General features: G+C 52.4%; 1 non-coding gene across 1 annotated transcript; it reads left to right on the top strand.

Annotated features, from left to right (window-relative positions):
• The first annotated feature begins 554 nt into the window (after window positions 1–554).
• Window positions 555–628, top strand: trnat-ggu (transfer RNA threonine (anticodon GGU)). Its single transcript has one exon. It is a non-coding gene; the product is annotated as a tRNA-Thr (tRNA).
• Window positions 629–14,352: the final 13,724 nt, after the last annotated feature.

Raw genomic sequence — 14,352 nt, 5'->3', positions numbered from 1 at the left:
CGTGTTTTGCGTTTGTGGAAATGAGCATCACGCAAGGATGTATGGGATCTGTGGCGCAATGGATAGCGCATTGGACTTCTAGGCGTTAGTTGCAAGGGCTTTCAAAGGTTGTGGGTTGGAGTCCCACCAGAGTTCCTAATGGTGTGAGAACATTTTTGTTTTTTACAATGGAAAGTCTGCGCGCTTTACTATCTGATAAAAGGCACTGCTGAAGGAGGTTTATTGCCAAGTGTGCTTGAAAAAGTAAGCAAATACATCGGCATTATGTCAAATAACATTATCTTGCAATTTTTCCTCAATATCCAGATTAACTGCAGTATATTGAGTGCGCAATAAATTGGTGAGAGTCGATTGATTGAAAGACTTCCAGTCTTTTTATAGCTACATTGGTACAGGGGATTTAGCTCAAAGGTAGAAAGATTGATGCCCTCGCTCTCTATTAAACACAGTTGATTGGACAGGGGCTGAACTTTCGAATGTTGCTGGCTCGCTTTAAAAAAAAAAAAGATGTTGCGGCTTGTCAAGTCGCAAATATTTTGTCAACTGGGCTGGATGTCTCTGTGGCGCAATTGGCCAGTGCGCTCGGCTGGTAACCGGGAGGTTGGTGGTTTGAGCCCACCCAGGGACGACAAGATATTTTGGAAGAGCTATCGCAGGCAAAATCCACGAGGTAACATTGTTTGCTGAATATCTACCTGAAACAGGTTGGGGTAACATTTTAGAGGCGCTGTGGCTTAGTTGGTCAAAGTGCCTGTCTAGTAAATCCCAGCAGTGCCTTCATGATAGCCTTTCAAGCAAATCAGTTGTTTACATGTACAGAAAAACATATCACCCGAAAGAGCTCTTTTGCAATTAGAGATTGAACAGTATCCCTGAATAAACAGAGTAAATGCACTCTTTTCACTCCTTGTTTCTCAGTTTGATGGTAAGGAATGATTGATGTAGACCGTTTTCGGATGACTGTTTTGCTTTTGTGAAAAAGGGGAATCAGACAAAAGTTGCAAAGGCATTCAAAGGCTGTGAGTTCGAGACCCACCAGAGTCACTGTTGTAACCCCTGTTATCTACATTGGTAAATAGGAAAGCCTGCTTGTGTTATTAACTGATGAAAGGAACTGCTAAACTTGGTTCAATTACCACAGAATTCCAGTGTGCTATAGGCTGGCCACTGCTTGGTAGGAGTTTCCCGTACGTGAGTAACTGTTCCTTCCTTCCTTCACGCCCCGCTCAACCTTGTCTTCTTCTTAAGAGCTTGGCGCTGTCCTCAGAAGCTTTGGTCTTACTCAGCACCTGAGTGGCCCCACCAAGGGCAAAGGGCACACTCTGGACCTGCTAATGACAAAGCGGGTTAACATTTCAAATTACAGTGTGATAAATGTTACTTTGTCTGATGGTTTCTGTATTTCTCCAGGTGCAATGAGTTTGCAGTCTCAGACTCAGTTCACAACATTAAAAATACCATTATTTGCAGATAACAAGCACGCAGCCAGCTAGACAACTGGAGTTAACCCATTTTGCATTTGTGGCTGACAAAACTGTCCAAGAGATCACCACAAGTCTGAGTTCCACTACATGCTGCCTTTATGCATTGCCTACTAGATTTTTAAAGTCTACGGTGAGCAGTCTGTTGGCTCCAATCACTCAAAAAGTCAACATGTTGCTTGGATCTGGAATATTCCCAAGAGCCTTAAAACTGTGGTCATTAAGCCGCTCTTAAAGAAGAGCAGTCTTGATGCCACAGTGCTAAATAATTACCGGCCCATCTCAAACCTACTACTACTACTCAGTTGTCCATTATTTAATTTTTTTTATCTTTTATTATCAAAAACATCTTACAAGTATTTACATATATTTACATAATTGTACAGACAAACATCACACACAAGTGCAAGGGAATGGGATACACAAGGGCAGGGGGAGAAGAGACAAAAAATTACAGAAAATCAAACACACAATCATTCTTCAAACTTTCTTCAGTGATGGGGGGTGATGCCGTGGTTGGGGAGGTGATGCCGGGATCAGAAGATGATGTTCAGGTTTCCAGAGGGTATAAGGTGGATCAGGGTGTTGTGGGGGACGAGGTGGGTGATGAACCGGTGCTCTGCTGCCATGTGGAGGTGTCGGAGGTGTGCGGCTAAGAGTCCTTTGAAGATGGGCCAAGGTTCTGCTGTTTTATTGTCACGGAGATGGATGTTCCTGTTGAGATATAATGTATACCGGGCTATGGAGAGGGTTACAGTTGTCCATTCAGGCGTGCAAATTGTTTACAATGACAGAAAATGCGCTGCTGTTACAAATTGGAATAAGAGATGGAAAAGTATCCCTGCACACACAGATTAACTGCACTCTTTTCACTTTTTGATTCTCAGTTTGTTGGCAAGGAATGACTGACGTAGACCCATTTTGGATGAAAACCGTGTTTTGCGTTTGTGGAAATGAGCATCACGCAAGGATGTATGGGATCTGTGGCGCAATGGATAGCGCATTGGACTTCTAGGCGTTAGTTGCAAGGGCTTTCAAAGGTTGTGGGTTGAAGTCCCACCAGAGTTCCTAATGGTGTGAGAACATTTTTGTTTTTTACAATGGAAAGTCTGCGCGGTTTACTATCTGATAAAAGGCACTGCTGAACGAGGTTTATTGCCAAGTGTGCTTGAAAAAGTAAGCAAATACATCAGCATTATGTCAAATAACATTATCTTGCAATTTTTCCTCAATATCCAGATTAACTGCAGTATATTGAGTGCGCAATAAATTGGCGAGAGTTGATTGATTGAAAGACTTCCAGTTTTTTTTATAGCTACATTGGTACAGGGGATTTAGCTCAAAGGTAGAAAGATTGATGCCCTCGCTCTCCATTAAACACAGTTGATTGGACAGGGGCTGAACTTTCGAATGTTGCTGGCTCGCTTTAAAAAAAAAATATGTTGCGGATTGTCGAGTCGCAAATATTTTATTGACTGGGCTGGATGTCTCTGTGGTGCAATTGGCCAGCGCGCTCGGCTGTTAACCGGGAGGTTGGTGGTTCGAGCCCACCCAGGGATGACAAGCTATTTTGGAAGAGCTATCGCAGGCAAAATCCACGAGGTAACATTGTTTGCTGAATATCTACCTGAAACAGGTTGGAGTAACATTTTAGAGGCGCTGTGGCTTAGTTGGTCAAAGTGCCTGTCTAGTAAATCCCAGCAGTGCCTTCATGATAGCCTTTCAAGCAAATCAGTTGTTTACATGTACAGAAAAACATATCACCCGAAAGAGCTATTTTGCAATTAGAGATTGAATAGTATCCCTGAATAAACAGAGTAAATTCACTCTTTTCACTCCTTGTTTCTCAGTTTGATGGTAAGGAATGATTGATGTAGACCGTTTTCGGATGACTGTGTTGCTTTTGTGAAAAAGGGGAATCAGAGAAAAGTTGCAAAGGCATTCAAAGGCTGTGAGTTCGAGACCCACCAGAGTCACTGTTGTAACCCCTGTTATCTACATTGGTAAATAGGAAAGCCTGCTTGTGTTATTAACTGATGAAAGGAACTGCTAAACTTGGTTCAATTACCACAGAATCCTAGTGTGCTATAGGCTGGTCACTGCTTGGTAGGAGTTTCCCGTACGTGAGTGACTGTTCCTTCCTTCCTTCACGCCCCGCTCAATCTTGTCTTCTTCTAAAGAGCTTGGCGCTGTCCTCAGAAGCTTTGGTCTTACTCAGCACCTGAGTGGCCCCACCAAGGGCAAAGGGCACACTCTGGACCTGCTAATGACAAAGCGGGTTAACATTTCAAATTACAGTGTGGTAAATGTTACTTTGTCTGATGGTTTCTGTATTTCTCCAGGTGCAATGAGTTTGCAGTCTCAGACTCAGTTCAGAACATTAAAAATACCATTATTTGCAGATAACAAGCACGCAGCCAGCTAGACAACTGGAGTTAACCCATTTTGCATTTGTGGCTGACAAAACTGTCCAAGAAATCACCACAAGTCTGAGTTCCACTACATACTGCCTTTATGCATTGCCTACTAGATTTTTAAAGTCTACAGTGAGCAGTCTGTTGGCTCCAATCACTCAAAAAGTGAACATGTTGCTTGGATCTGGAATATTCCCAAGAGCCTTAAAACTGCGGTCATTAAGCCGCTCTTAAAGTAGAGCAGTCTTGATGCCACAGTGCTAAATAATTACCGGCCCATCTCAAACCTACTACTACTACTCAGTTGTCCATTATTTTATTTTTTTTATCTTTTATTATCAAAAACATCTTACAAGTATTTACATATATTTACATAATTGTACAGACAAACATCACACACAAGTGCAAGGGAATGGGATACACAAGGGCAGGGGGAGAAGAGACAAAAAATTACAGAAAATCAAACACACAATCATTCTTCAAACTTTCTTCAGTGATGGGGGGTGATGCCGGGGTCAGAAGATGATGTCCAGGTTTCCAGAGGGTATAAGGTGAATCAGGGTGTTGTGGGGGACGAACCGGTGCTCTGCTGCCATGTGGAGGTGTCGGAGGTGTGCGGCTAAGAGTCCTTTGAAGATGGGCCAAGGTTCTGCTGTTTTATTGTCATGGAGATGGATGTTCCTGTTGAGATATAATGTATACCGGGCTATGGAGAGGGTTACAGTTGTCCATTCAGGCGTGCAAATTATTTACAATGACAGAAAATGCGCTGCTGTTACAAATTGGAATAAGAGATGGAAAAGTATCCCTGCACACACAGATTAACTGCACTCTTTTCACTTTTTGATTCTCAGTTTGTTGGCAAGGAATGACTGACGTAGACCCATTTTGGATGAAAACCGTGTTTTGCGTTTGTGGAAATGAGCATCACACGAGGATGTATGGGCGCAATGGATAGCGCATTGGACTTCTAGACATTAGTTGCAAGGGCTTTCAAAGGTTGTGGGTTGGAGTCCCACCAGAGTCGCTAATGGTGAGAGAACATTTTTGTTTTTTACAATGGAAAGTCTGCGCGCTTTACTATCTGATAAAAGGCACTGCTGAACGAGGTTTATTGCCAAGTGTGCTTGAAAAAGTAAGCAAATACATCGGCATTATATCAAATAACATTATCTTGCAATTTTTCCTCAATATCCAGATTAACTGCAGTATATTGAGTGCGCAATAAATTGGCGAGAGTTGATTGATTGAAAGACTTCCAGTTTTTTTTATAGCTACATTGGTACAGGGGATTTAGCTCAAAGGTAGAAAGATTGATGCCCTCGCTCTCCATTAAACACAGTTGATTGGACAGGGGCTGAACTTTCGAATGTTGCTGGCTCGCTTTAAAAAAAAAAAGATGTTGCGGCTTGTCAAGTCGCAAATATTTTATTGACTTGGCTGGATGTCTCTGCGGCGCAATTGGCCAGTGCGCTTGGCTGTTAACCGGGAGGTTGGTGGTTCGAGCCCACACAGGGATGGCAAGCTATTTTGGAAGAGCTATTGCAGGCAAAATCCACGAGGTAACATTGTTTGCTGAATATCTATCTACCTGAAACAGGTTGGAGTAACATTTTAGAGGCGCTGTGGCTTAGTTGGTCAAAGTGCCTGTCTAGTAAATCCCAGCAGTGCCTTCATGATAGCCTATCAAGCAAATCAGTTGTTTACATGTACAGAAAAACATATCACCCGAAAGAGCTATTTTGCAATTAGAGATTGAACAGTATCCCTGAATAAACAGAGCAAATGCACTCTTTTCACTCCTTGTTTCTCAGTTTGATGGTAAGGAATGATTGATGTAGACCGTTTTCGGATGACTGTTTTGCTTTTGTGAAAAAGGGGAATCAGACAAAAGTTGCAAAGGCATTCAAAGGCTGTGAGTTCGAGACCCACCAGAGTCACTGTTGTAACCCCTGTTATCTACATTGGTAAATAGGAAAGCCTGCTTGTGTTATTAACTGATGAAAGGAACTGCTAAACTTGGTTCAATTACCACAGAATCCCAGTGTGCTATAGGCTGGCCACTGCTTGGTAGGAGTTTCCCGTACGTGAGTGACTGTTCCTTCCTTCCTTCACGCCCCGCTCAACCTCGTCTTCTTCTAAAGAGCTTGGTGCTGTCCTCAGAAGCTTTGGTCTTACTCAGCACCTGAGTGGCCCCACCAAGGGCAAAGGGCACACTCTGGACCTGCTAATGACAAAGCGGGTTAACCCTTTAAGCGCCAAAGTCGCAGAAATGCAACTTTACCGTACAAGGAAATTAATGAAATAATAGTAGAAAATGAATCACTTCAGTCATTGGTCGGTTCGGTGCAACTTCCTCTTATTAGCCAGGTATTATCTAGGGCAGATCCGGTAAGGAAAAAAATGGCTGGAGGAAGTACACGTGGCATGCAATTTACAGCAGATTCTGACTCTGAAGGGTATTATCTCCCCGAGAGTGACGATGGATTTCCAAGTGGAGATGAAGGGACTTCGAAACAACGGACAGGTGCAAAGGACAGACGGAGGCGAGGAACCAGTGGAACCAGTGGCTGCAGTAAAACTTGCCCGGTGGATGAGAGCTGGGACATGCTGAGAGAGGTCGAGGTATTTGAGGCATGGATCAAACCTTTTGAAGACCCAGTTGGCTACACAGGAGAGATGGATCTGACGGATGCTAATCCATTTGATATTCTGTCACTCTTTCTGACCGATCAGTTTTGGACTTTCATTACTGATGAGACAAATAGATATTCACATCAGTGTATGGCACCTATGATTCTGAAGCCACATTCAAGATTTCTTGAGTGGTATGATGTATCAGTCACCGAAATGAAAGCTTTCTTCGCTTTGCATCTCTCCATGGGCCTTGTTGAGAAACCTGAAATCGAGGATTACTGGGGAACATTTTGGCTTACACAAACGCCTGGATTTGGAAATGTAATGTCAAGAAACAGATTTGAAATCATTCTTTCGTTCTTTCATTTTGTCAACAATAATGATTATGTGAGAACAGGCGAGCCCGGGCACGATAAACTGTTCAAAGTCCGCCCAATAATAGATTTGATTATTCCCAAATTTGCAGCAGTTTACAGTCCAATCAAGGAGCTTTCTTTAGATGAAATGACAATAGCTTTTAAGGGGAGATCTTCACTAAAATGTTACTCTCCGAATAAACCTGACAAATATGGCTATAGAGTGTATGCCCTGAGTGAAAGCTGTTCAGGGTATGTTTTGCGCTGGTCAATGCACACTGGACAGTACAAAAATAATGCAAGCAACATCAGTGCAACACACGCAGTTGTCCGTGAGTTGGTTTCTCCCTTTACGGGCAAAGGACACGAGATTTACATGGACAGTTACTATACCTCGCCTGTAATTGCAAATGAATTAGCAGATTTGGAAACTGGACTGTGTGGGACGGTAAGGATTACCAGGTTGGGGATGCCAAAATGCCTTGGTAAAAGTGTCTTACAGCTGAAAAAAGGAGATGACCCAGTTTTTTGCAGAAAGGGAAAACTCCTGGCTTGTGCTTGGCACGATACTAAACGTCTCACCATGTTGTCCACAGTCCATGGAAATGATTGTGTTCAGAGGAGGATCCGGTCCAAGACAGATGACACTGGCTTCCGTGACATCAAAAGACCTGTATGTGTCGACCAGTACAACGCCTACATGGGTGGAGTGGACACTGCTGACCAGAGGATGAAGACATACCTCTTTCCACACAGGTCCCGGAAATGGTATCATCGCATATTCAATGCCATTATAAGCATAAGTATTGTCAACTCACACATCATATACACCAAATCCACTCCAGGCCCACACAAACCTTTAAAGGTTTACATTCAGAACATTATTGATGGGCGGTTTTTGAGAATGACGTTTTTCGCAATCGAAACAGGTACATTTCCTGGTTGTGCGGCTACTGGGCAAGGAGCTCGTTTGACGGGCACACGAGAACCGCGATCGATGGGCCCCGTTCTGGTTTTATCCAGCTTCCAGGGCTCCTTCACAGCCGTAATGTCAAGTCATGGTTCGGAGGTGCGGAGGTGAGCGTCGGATCACGGAGCCTCTGAATGGAGCACCGCGCTCCCGCGCTCCCGCGCTCCTCCGCGCTCTAAGCGCCGCTCAGACCCGGCATGAGAGGGTCTATTTTCGGCTTGATTTTACCAGACTCCCGGGCACTTCCAGAAGCTTCCTGTTTGCTCTGATTGCTCGGGGCAGAGCACAGTGTCACGCTGACCACGGGCTGTACGCGTAGGTGACCGCTGGTTGTAAGGCGAATCACGGAGCCTCTGAATGGAGCACCGCGCTCCCGCGCTCCTCCGCGCTCTAAGTGCCGCTCAGACCCGGCATGAGAGGGTCTATTTTCGGCTTGATTTTACCAGACTCCCGGGCACTTCCAGAAGCTTCCTGTTTGCTCTGATTGCTCGGGGCAGAGCACAGTGTCACGCTGACCACGGGCTGTACGCGGAGGTGACCGCTGGTTGTAAGGCGAATCACGGAGCCTCTGAATGGAGCACCGCGCTCCCGCGCTCCTCCGCGCTCTAAGCGCCGCTCAGACCCGGCATGAGAGGGTCTATTTTCGGCTTGATTTTACCAGACTCCCGGGCACTTCCAGAAGCTTCCTGTTTGCTCTGATTGCTCGGGGCAGAGCACAGTGTCACGCTGACCACGGGCTGTACGCGGAGGTGACCGCTGGTTGTAAGGCGAATCACGGAGCCTCTGAATGGAGCACCGCGCTCCCGCGCTCCTCCGCGCTCTAAGCGCCGCTCAGACCCGGCATGAGAGGGTCTATTTTCGGCTTGATTTTACCAGACTCCCGGGCACTTCCAGAAGCTTCCTGTTTGCTCTGATTGCTCGGGGCAGAGCACAGTGTCACGCTGACCACGGGCTGTACGCGGAGGTGACCCGCTCCGTGATCTTAGCGCCGCCCAGACCCAGGGCCATCCACCCCGCACACGGCCAGACTTTGCCCGGCCAGGGAGCACCTTCTGCGGGTCGGAGGCTCCGGGTCGGAGCCCCTGGAGCCTGGAGCCCTCACCGGGCCCCGAACTCGGCTGCCGGAGGCAGTGCAGTGCCTCATGGATAAAAGGACACCCAGCCGGTCTCGAACTCGCGTGAGGCGGAGCAGGGATCATCCATGAATCAACCATGAAAATGGTACAAATCATGGTTCTATGTATACCAGACAAGGAGCTTGGTCTATTGGCACTCAAGACCCGCCATCGTAGGGCCCCGTTCTGGTTTTATCCAGCTTCGAAGGCTCCTGCGCACTGCGGGTTTGTTTACATTTTGCGGCTGTGGTTTGCTCCGGCTAACCTCACGCCGGACACGTTGGAAGCGAGGCCGAGACAGAGGTCCCACCAGGCGCGGGGCGTCAGTCTGACTGGCTTCCCCTGCGCCTGGCCCCTTGTCTCCGGAGATGGGACCGTCACTCACCCCCGCACTGAAGGACGCGCGGCTTGAAGGATGATGGCTGTGCTTAGCCCCTGTGCCAGGGGCTCTGAGCCAGTCCCCTTCAGCCTCAACGCGTCCGGTGGGAACACAGTCCGGGTCCACTGTCACTCACCCCTGCGCAGAAGGACGCGCGGCTTGGAGGATGATGGCTGCGCTTAGCCCCTGGCACAGGGGCTCTGCACCAGTCCCCTTCAGCCTCAACGCGTCCGGTGGAACAACAGTCCAGGCCCACTGTCACTCACCCCCGCACTGAAGAACGCGCGGCTTGGAGGATGATGGCTGCGCTTAGCCCCTGTTACAGGGGCTCTGCGCCAGTCTCCTTCAGCCTCAACGCGTCCGACGGAACCACAGTCCGGGTCCATTGTCACTCACCCCTGCGCAGAAGGACGCGCGGCTTGGAGGATGATGGCTGCGCTTAGCCCCTGGCACAGGGGCTCTGCACCAGTCCCCTTCAGCCTCAACGCGTCCGGTGGAACAACAGTCCAGGCCCTCTGTCACTCACCCCCGCACTGAAGGACGCGCGGCTTGAAGGATGATGGCTGTGCTTAGCCCCTGTGCCAGGGGCTCTGAGCCAGTCCCCTTCAGCCTCAACGCGTCCGGTGGGAACACAGTCCGGGTCCACTGTCACTCACCCCTGCGCAGAAAGACGCGCGGCTTGGAGGATGATGGCTGCGCTTAGCCCCTGGCACAGGGGCTCTGCACCAGTCCCCTTCAGCCTCAACGCGTCCGGTGGAACAACAGTCCAGGCCCACTGTCACTCACCCCCGCACTTAAGGACGCGCGGCTTGGAGGATGATGGCTGCGCTTAGCCCCTGTTACAGGGGCTCTGCGCCAGTCTCCTTCAGCCTCAACGCGTCCGACGGAACCACAGTCCGGGCCCACTGTCACTCACCCCTGCGCAGCAGGAGGCGCGGCTTGAAGGATGATGGCTGCGCTTAGCCCCTGGGCCCAAGGGCTCTGCACCAGTCCCCTTCAGCCTCAACGCGTCCGGTGGAACAACAGTCCAGGCCCTCTGTCACTCACCCCCGCACTGAAGGACGCGCGGCTTGAAGGATGATGGCTGTGCTTAGCCCCTGTGCCAGGGGCTCTGAGCCAGTCCCCTTCAGCCTCAACGCGTCCGGTGGGAACACAGTCCGGGTCCACTGTCACTCACCCCTGCGCAGAAAGACGCGCGGCTTGGAGGATGATGGCTGCGCTTAGCCCCTGGCACAGGGGCTCTGCACCAGTCCCCTTCAGCCTCAACGCGTCCGGTGGAACAACAGTCCAGGCCCACTGTCACTCACCCCCGCACTTAAGGACGCGCGGCTTGGAGGATGATGGCTGCGCTTAGCCCCTGTTACAGGGGCTCTGCGCCAGTCTCCTTCAGCCTCAACGCGTCCGACGGAACCACAGTCCGGGCCCACTGTCACTCACCCCTGCGCAGCAGGAGGCGCGGCTTGAAGGATGATGGCTGCGCTTAGCCCCTGGGCCCAAGGGCTCTGCGCCAGTCCCCTTCAGCCTCAACGTGTCCGATGGCTCTGCGCGGGGCGGGGGGCAGGGCCGGCGCATATTTTTGGTCCGACTCCGGTCCCTTCCTCGTCTCTGAGTTTGTAAAAAGCAGCGCCTGTCCAGGGCTCACTTTGCTATCAACTGGCTGGTCACCGCCATCGTAGGGCCCCGTTCTGGTTTCATCCAGCTTCGAAGGCTCCTGCGCACTGCGGGGTTGTAGGCATTTGTGGTCCTGATTTGCGCTGGCTCACCCTCACGCTGGACACAGCGCCAGATGATATATTTGGTCCGACTCCGGTCCCTTCCTCGTCTCTGAGTTTGTCAAATGCAGCGCCTGTCCAGGGCTCACTTTGCTATCAACTGGCTGGTCACCGCCATCGAAGGGCCCCGTTCTGGTTTCATCCAGCTTCGAAGGCTCCTGCGCACTGCGGGGTTGTAGGCATTTGTGGTCCTGATTTGCGCTGGCTCACCCTCACGCTGGACACAGCGCCAGATGATATATTTGGTCGGACTCCGGTCCCTTCCTCGTCTCTGAGTTTGTCAAATGCAGCGCCTGTCCAGGGCTCACTTTGCTATCAACTGGCTGGTTACCGCCATCGTAGGGCCCCGTTCTGGTTTCATCCAGCTTCGAAGGCTCCTGCGCACTGCGGGGTTGTAGGCATTTGTGGTCCTGATTTGCGCTGGCTCACCCTCACGCTGGACACAGCGCCAGATGATATATTTGGTCCGACTCCGGTCCCTTCCTCGTCTCTGAGTTTGTCAAATGCAGCGCCTATCCAGGGCTCACTTTGCTATCAACTGGCTGGTCACCGCCATCGTAGGGCCCCGTTCTGGTTTCATCCAGCTTCGAAGGCTCCTGCGCACTGCGGGGTTGTAGGCATTTGTGGTCCTGATTTGCGCTGGCTCACCCTCACGCTGGACACAGCGCCAGATGATATATTTGGTCGGACTCCGGTCCCTTCCTCGTCTCTGAGTTTGTCAAATGCAGCGCCTGTCCAGGGCTCACTTTGCTATCAACTGGCTGGTCACCGCCATCGTAGGGCACCGTTCTGGTTTCATCCAGCTTCGAAGGCTCCTGCGCACTGCGGGGTTGTAGGCATTTGTGGTCCTGATTTGCGCTGGCTCACCCTCACGCTGGACACAGCGCCAGATGATATATTTTGTCCGACTCCGGTCCCTTCCTCGTCTCTGAGTTTGTCAAATGCAGCGCCTGTCCAGGGCTCACTTTGCTATCAACTGGCTGGTCACCGCCATCGTAGGGCCCCGTTCTGGTTTCATCCAGCTTCGAAGGCTCCTGCGCACTGCGGGGTTGTAGGCATTTGTGGTCCTGATTTGAGCTGGCTCACTCTCACGCTGGACACAGCGCCAGATGATATATTTGGTCGGACTCCGGTCTCTTCCTCGTCTCTGAGTTTGTCAAATGCAGCGCCTGTCCAGGGCTCACTTTGCTATCAACTGGCTGGTCACCGCCATCGTAGGGCCCCGTTCTGGTTTCATCCAGCTTCGAAGGCTCCTGCGCACTGCGGGGTTGTAGGTATTTGTGGTCCAGAGCCCCGGCTCTAAATTAAACCTGTTACCCTAGTAGGCCGGCCTCCGGGTCCCCCTCTCTTCTTCGGTTATGGAGTACATTGGGCGCGGGGGCAGCCAGTGGAGGGCAAGGGCCCTGCCTCCAAGTGTGGTGTAGGGGACAGGGGAGCCAGGGCCTTGGGGTCCTGGTGCTTTTTATCTTTTAAAGTGGCTCAGAGTACCAAGGGCACGGACTTCCAGAGGGCTGCACCAAGGGTGTGTAGCTCGTGTGGGGGTGCTTAAGTGTGGGTACCCGGGGACGAAAGGTGGGCCAGGGCCGGCGCGAGCCTCTGTGGTGTGCTGGGCCGTTCCCTTGGTACTCCAGTCAGAGTACCAAGGGCACGGACTTCCAGGGGGCTGAACCAAGGGTGTGTAGCCCGTGTGGGGGTGCTTAAGTGTGGGTACCCGGGGACGAAGGGAGAGCCTGGTCCCCGGTGGTCATCCCCGGAGTCCCAGAGCCTGCAACCCGGGGAAGAGTGGCCCGTCCCCAGACTGAGTTTGGGGGAATGCCGGGTGGCTCTGGAGGTGCTCCGTGGGTTCCAGGGGGTGATCAGCGGAGGCCATGCCCAGCCAGAGTGTCCCTTCCCCGGGCAGAGTCTGGGGAGAGTGGGGGGTGGCTGTGGAGGTGCTCCGGGGGCTCCAGGGGTTCCAGGGGGTGATCAGCGGAGGCCATGCCCAGCCAGAGTGGCCCTTCCCCGGGCAGAGTCTGGAGGAGTGGGGGGTGGCTCTGGAGGTCCTCCGTGGGCTCCGGGGGTTCCAGGGGGTGCTCAGCGGAGGCCATGCCCGGCCAGAGTGGCCCTTCCCCGGGGTGAGTCTGCAGGAGTGGGGGGTGGCTCTAGAGGGCCTCCGGCGGTTCCAGGGGGTGCTCAGCGGAGGCCATGCCCAGCCAGAGTGGCCCTTCCCCGGGGTGAGTCTGGGGAGAGTGGGGGGTGGCTCTGGAGGGGCTCTGGGGGTTCCAGGGGGTGTTCGGCGGAGGCCATGCCCGGCCAGAGTGTCCCTTCCCCGGGCAGAGTCTGGGGAGAGTGGGGGGTGGCTCTGGAGGTGCTCCGGGGGCTCCAGGGGTTCCAGGGGGTGATCAGCGGAGGCCATGCCCAGCCAGAGTGGCCCTTCCCCGGGCAGAGTCTGGAGGAGTGGGGGGTGGCTCTGGAGGTCCTCCGTGGGCTCCGGGGGTTCCAGGGGGTGCTCAGCGGAGGCCATGCCCGGCCAGAGTGTCCCTTCCCCGGGCAGAGTCTGGGGAGAGTGGGGGGTGGCTCTGGAGGTGCTCCGGGGGCTCCAGGGGTTCCAGGGGGTGATCAGCGGAGGCCATGCCCAGCCAGAGTGGCCCTTCCCCGGGCAGAGTCTGGAGGAGTGGGGGGTGGTTCTGGAGGTCCTCCGTGGGCTCCGGGGGTTCCAGGGGGTGCTCAGCGGAGGCCATGCCCGGCCAGAGTGGCCCTTCCCCGGGGTGAGTCTGGAGGAGTGGGGGGTGGCTCTAGAGGGCCTCCGGCGGTTCCAGGGGGTGCTCAGCGGAGGCCATGCCCAGCCAGAGTGGCCCTTCCCCGGGGTGAGTCTGGGGAGAGTGGGGGGTAGCTCTGGAGGGGCTCTGGGGGTTCCAGGGGTGTTCGGCGGAGGCCATGCCCGGCCAGAGTGTCCCTTCCCCGGGCAGAGTCTGGGGAGAGTGGGGGGTGGCTCTGGAGGTGCTCCGGGGGCTCCAGGGGTTCCAGGGGGTGATCAGCGGAGGCCATGCCCAGCCAGAGTGGCCCTTCCCCGGGCAGAATCTGGGGAGAGTGGGGAGTGGCTCTGGAGGTTCTCCGGGGGCTCCAGGGGTTCCAGGGGGTGCTCAGTGGGGGCCATGCCCAGCCAGAGTGGCCCTTCCCCGGGGTGAGTCTGGAGGAGAGTGGGGGGTGGCTCTGGAGGTGCTCCAGGGGTTCCAGGGGGTGCTCGGC

Source organism: Eucyclogobius newberryi, unplaced genomic scaffold (assembly GCF_026437365.1).
Source record: "Eucyclogobius newberryi isolate DKJ021-1_F unplaced genomic scaffold, fEucNew1.0.hap1 SCAF_142, whole genome shotgun sequence".
Lineage (NCBI taxonomy): Eukaryota > Metazoa > Chordata > Actinopteri > Gobiiformes > Gobiidae > Eucyclogobius > Eucyclogobius newberryi.
The sequence above is the reverse complement of the archived record's forward strand: the minus strand, read 5'-3'. Positions and strand labels throughout refer to the sequence as shown.